Below are 6,202 nucleotides of genomic sequence, written 5' to 3'. Positions count from 1 at the left end.
CCACCTCACCACCACCAGTTTGTTCCCTATCTGATTGTGTCTCCACTCTTGCCACCTCAATCCAGCAGGATTGTGTTTTGCAGTGTGGTGTTTAGACACAATCTGGCACACCTGTTTGAAAGATTTTCAAAGGACCACTGAGTGTTTTGTACTCATTTTCTTTTCCTCCATTGTAGTCGGATCGCCATGACTTCTCACATCTGTTACTGGTGTCTTGCCTTGTCATGCACTAGAGAATTAGGTGCACATGTATATCAAGTAAATCATACCAGAGGCAACTCCCATCTGGCAGTATGTCTCTTGACATCCATCTGTTGAGCGTTAAGTATGCCCTCTATATTATAAAAACATGAAGTTCCCAAATGCCATCATGCACCATTCTGAGTAAACACAACTAAACAAACCACTTCTTGACATGAGAGGAAACACTCTGTAACAGAGTGTCACAACTGAGCACACATACTTGGGTCTCATTTGCATGAACCAAGATGCTTGTGCAAGACATCAGGTCTGCAATATGCCCTGTGATGCAGATTTATCTATTTAGGTGACTGGCCCAAACACTATCTTTGAACTTTGGTGTGTCCTCACTCTAAAAACATGTTCTACATTCCTACTGTGACCCTCACCTCCTTTAGCATTACCAACATAATATTTATCTTAAAGAAATACAGCTAAAAGGAGTGACCATTTGACTTATTTGCTCATTAGTTTCTGTTTCCACTTCACCACCAGTGTGAAAAAGTCTTAATTACCCAGGGTACGTTTAGGGTTAATCTAATCATGGCAACCTAGTTTACCATAAAGATCATTTAGTTTCATAACCACAGTGGCATGAAACTAAATTATCTTTATGTGGATTTTAGATAAGGCATGCTATCGGCTAAAATGGGCCATTATGACATTGTAAGTTGTATGGTAACTTCAAAGAAACACTGGATTTGTGTATGGTTGCAAAGCTATTTTTTTTAAATAATTGAAAACTATGCTGATGAATATACTGATGAATAGCCATTAGCTGAGATGTAGTATTATCAGCAGGGAGCCCAAATACAATAGTAATACACTGACATCACTACAGATATACAGAGGAACTAACAAGGGGGTTGGTTAAACCAAAAGCAGTTGTTTATGATCAGTGGGTAAATCATACTGAATATACTGGGAATTACTGTGAGATTTCTCTTTCCCTCATCTGTTAAATGTGTGTAAGTCTTACAGAAGCCTGTAGGATAACGTCTTTACCTTCCAGTTGTTCAAATGATAGATATATGGTTTTAATACAGAGAGAGCCATTCACTGCACATAGCTCCATAGGGCATAATTGGACTATTTAAGTCTGCATGTTTAATCCGCTGGTCAGGACGAATTTATTTAAATTAAAAGAATGTTAAGAGTTCATATCAAGGAGGCCTTTAAATTCATTAATGTACCAGTGGACATAAACTAATAGCCTTTTGAATCATCCAATTTTATATCTCAAATTTAAAGAAATAAAAAAAATATCAAGATCATATCACTGACCTCAGTAAGAAATATCGATTCACGGTACATGCTGTATATGATGCCTACAGTCTTGTTGACAATGGGATAATGTATTAGATTTCCACAAAAATGTTATAACCTAGTCCAAATGGTTTTTCAGTGTAACTAAATCCAATTCACACATTGCATCAAATACCTCCACCTATTAACATCCTGACATGTGGTCTTCATTTTTTAATGTGTTGAATGTGATAAATTACATATTAATGCTTATATTATTATTTCCAACTATTTATGCAGCTGTCAAAAAACTGGCTTGTGGAGCGGTGTCCAGCGGTGTCCATTTCCTAAACAACGTGAGTGTAGGAAATGAGCACTGAGTGAATGATTTGTAAAAAGACTTTATCAGCCGTGCTGTCACCACCTGCCAGCACAACTGAGGGAGCATTCGTTAGCAAAGGAAAATGAAATCTCAAGAAACGTGAGTCATTTGAACTTTTGTTGTTTTGTTGAATTATTCCGACTGCCTTTCATCATGGAGCAAACTATAGTTCAGTCAGGAGCACTTTGTCCAGATAGTTAATTACTTCAATGCATAATGTTTCATTTGGCGATATGGCTCTGATCTGGGAGCCCCCTGCCCTTCCACGTGCAAACATGGAAAGCCTAAGGCAGAGGGAGCAACCAAATAAACTCCCCATAGGGTAAAGAACAGACCAGACATCAATGACAAAAACTAGACATTTATAACTCAAAGGAGGAGATGGGATGGAGGTGGGTTGCAAAAAAGGCTTGCATAGAAAACGGCAAGAGCAGGCTACAGCAGCTTAAAAAGGACATTCTGAATGATGTCCACCAATATAGCGAGTGATCAGCTGATCAATCAGCTGGGTGGTCAGCTGAACAGTTAGCCAAGTTGCTGGGCATGACTCCGTGGCCTGCCTGAACTAACGCTATGCTCCATCTTTAATTTAAGAACATTTAAGATCATTTATTTTTATCCTGACATTGTGCAGTTATCACAGCAGTACTGTGGAGCATAGGGGCATCTATTGTAGCAGTTCCAGTGTTCATCATTATAGGAGGGGCTTGAGATGTAAGCGTCATTGGGGGGCATATCAAAAGGCCTGATACACATCACAAGAACAGATTTAAAATAGTAGGGCTTTAGCGAGGGGCTGGTGAAAAAATCCACTAGGAATGAATGATGTTTGATCAAACAAGGCTGCAAGGCACCTCAAGGACAAAATGGTGGAAATGCCAAGGGGTATTTCGATGATTGGTGGGCTGAGGAGGAAGGGCAGGGTGCATTTGATGTGTAAATGCAGGAATCCTGCACAGGTCTCCCCCAGTACACACCCCCACCATATGTCTCGGGCAAGGCGTTTTTGTCGCCGCCCTAGCACCGAGTGGGAGGACTGCACATGTGGAGGGCCCTCATAAATACATAGTGGAGCTGCTTCACACTCCTCTTTGATGCCGGAGCCCCGCGTTTAGGAGAAGAGATGAGGAGAAGCAAAACAGATTTGGCCTTATGAATGTTTAATGAGTCGCCCGGCTCCTCGGGGAGCTGTTGTTGTGGCATACACACGATGATGCGCCCTCCTCCCATCCTCTCCCTGCCAACCTGCGAGGGCAAAGGCAGCCTCTGTGGCTGTCGTCTTTGAGCAGCGGGCGCAGGACCCAGCCTCCAGTGCTGCTCTGACGCCGGTCCCAAACTGACAATCCCACCGGATGAAAAAGCAGCTTTAAGTGAATGAAGATACGGAGAGAGACAGTGATAGAGAGAGAGAGAGAGAGAGAGAAAGAAGGGGAGGGAGAGAGAGGGCTAAAATGAGGAGGGAGAAAAATATATCCCTCCATTCTAAAATGACAGCACACCAGCCACAGCTAATCGGAAGAGATTTATACTCTTTCTTCTCCCCTCCTTTCTTTTTGACTTCTTTTTTTCCAGGAGAAGAAATGGCTGCCTCATTTATTCTGAGATGGCCAGGCAAGGACCCGAGGCGAATCGTGGCATGCCAAGCTGCCAGTTATAATTTTTCAAATATAAACAACTGTCTTCTGAAGGGACCACCTCTGACCCTCATTTAGCCTAACCTAGAACTTTCTGTCGCCACACATTGCAGAAAATGCCTCAGTATGACCATGCTGTCTCCGGAGAAATAAGCTTCCAATTATCTGTTCATCCCTTCACAATGATTGACTTTTCCACGTTCTTGAATTTTTTTTTAAAATATCTATTAGGATGTATCAAAGGTATATGGTACTGTAAAACAGTAAAGGGAGCCTTTAAGTGTCTGACCATTAAGGCCTTTAAGTGTCTAACCGTGCTCATGACTGTTGTGACTGTCATGTACTTATCATTTCCGCTGTGTGCTTTTGTACAGAGCTGCTTGTAAAGAGAATGAGGATTTCTGTCTGTCTGACGTAGACATTACGTGAGCACTACGTCATGTGACTCAGAGCTGATCATCCTTATATGCTCATGCATGTGTGAGCGTGCACATGCACACACACACATGAGTCTCAAATTACACAAAATACTGTATTTACAATCTGTTACACAAACAAACATTGTGGCTTATACAAACAAATATATGCTATATATCATAACTCTAACTAGATGAGCTGTCACTTCACCTCATCCATAGTTGGTGATGAACTAGATGAAACTGGACATAAGGCTTTAGCTATGACTGTGAAGAAATTGTGCTGATGCTGATACACACACACACACGCACGCACACGCACACACACAGCATGCGCACGCACAATCATATCTGTTTTTCATGCACTGCTGCACAATTCGCTATGCATCCAAGTACATGCACTCAGATACATAGACACACGAAGGAAATTTGAGACACACACACTGCCACAAAGACACACAGAGTCCCTTACTCTGCCAGCGATTCTGGGAAGTGAATGGTCAGGATGCTACAGAATCAATGGAGTGGAGTCACAATGTTGCAAGGGAATTATAATGACTTGTTGTGTCTCTTCCTGCTTGTATGCATGCATTGGAGTCCCATTACACACAACCTTGTAAAACTACATATCAACCTTTCCCACATGCCAACATTGTTTCCGTAAGTGACTTGTTAAAGAGACAGAAGCCACGGTTGTGGCTGCGTCCAAACCATACCCATAGTCCTTACTGAATTTATTTTCACCTCAATTTGCTTTGATGAATTCCTCATGCATTATAATCTGTATAATAGCAAGCATGACTTATCTTACATTATTATACGGATCTTCACAATGCAAGTAGAATGCTCCATTTACTTGAATGGGATTTCCGAAAGTTCTAGCGGTCATTATTTCTTGGGAAAGGACCTCTGAAAACAAGAATGACCGCTGTCAATGGCAACGGAGTTTGCGCTTGGAACTTCATTCAAAAGTGAAAGCAGACGGTTGATCAGCTGTGTTCTAAAGAATGTTTGATTCAAGTTCAGCGTGTGTTGCGAACTATTTGTTTCTCAGCAAAAGCCACGACGAAACGGTAACAAATAAGTGTAAAGAGACATAGGCTATCATGGAGTTTATTTTTTCGTTTTGGCAAGTAGCCGTATAATAAGCGGGATAATGTATAGAACGCCGGTCATTATGGGAAAATAAGTCCCTTCAGGGCGAAACAAGTTCGGGGTCCGGTTCGCCCTGTCGGGACTTATTTTCCCCATAATGACTGGTGTACTATACATTATCCCTTACATATAAGTCATATTTGAGTGTTTTCAGTGGGATTTGGGAAACTCTATAGATAAAGTTGAACTCTAAGGAAGGATTAACGTGGGCATACTATGAGTAAGTGGCTCTTAGTCCATGATCAATTTGAACAATGGGGACTCCCAGGAAGTTACAGTACACTGCAGAAAAAAAGGATATGTATATGGTGCACTTAAATACTGACTGCAAGTAGGGGGCTATAGGCATGGAGGTACAGTAGGGGCTCTCTGCTACATGAGGTAGGGGCTACAGTATATGTACATGTACAACAGGCATCTTTCTTACTTGTTCATCAACAAGCCCTGCATGCCCAAACAAAAACAAATCCATGTCATATCCCACCACTGAGCAAAGGACACTGTGGGTAACACAAGCATGCTAGTTGATTGCCTATTGAACCAAGGGGACTGTAATTAAGAGAACAATTTTGCTTCCCACACACCACGTCCTAAATGATAACTTACCAAATATTCATACTTTTCTCTCTCACGCTCCTCCACCCACACCAACTATGTTCCAAGAAAGATTCACTCTAAAAAAAGACTCTTACTAAAATGTGTAATACATTAAAGTTTCTGTGATCTACTCTAACGTGCATGTGCTGATGATCTGTATTAAATACTTACTCATAAATGTTTTGAACTCCCATTAACTCTGAAATTGTTCAAATCATAGCGCTACAGCCACCCCAACTTGCCGGCTTCAATGTAGGCCATTCTTTTATCTTAAATGATATTCACCACCCTCTTATTAATGCACAAGTGAGGGAATCGGTTAGACATCACTGCTTTATAAGCTAATGTCACGACCAGAGATCATTAACATTGCTTTCATACTGCGGAGCTCATTCTCAAAGGAACATCTCATGCTAATTCTATTCCTTGTCTTGTTTTGTCTGTAGGGGAGATCATTTTTAGTCAGGAAGCAGGCCCAGTAGCTAGTAAGCTGAGAAACACATTCATTCTTTAAATAAGCCCCATCACATTCA

The sequence above is a fragment of the Alosa pseudoharengus genome, unplaced genomic scaffold (genome assembly GCF_046254945.1).
Source record: "Alosa pseudoharengus isolate Yale_2024_CS ecotype anadromous, Long Island Sound unplaced genomic scaffold, YU_APseudo_1.1 YU_APseudo_1.1_scf_10, whole genome shotgun sequence".
Lineage (NCBI taxonomy): Eukaryota > Metazoa > Chordata > Actinopteri > Clupeiformes > Clupeidae > Alosa > Alosa pseudoharengus.
The sequence above is the reverse complement of the archived record's forward strand: the minus strand, read 5'-3'. Positions refer to the sequence as shown.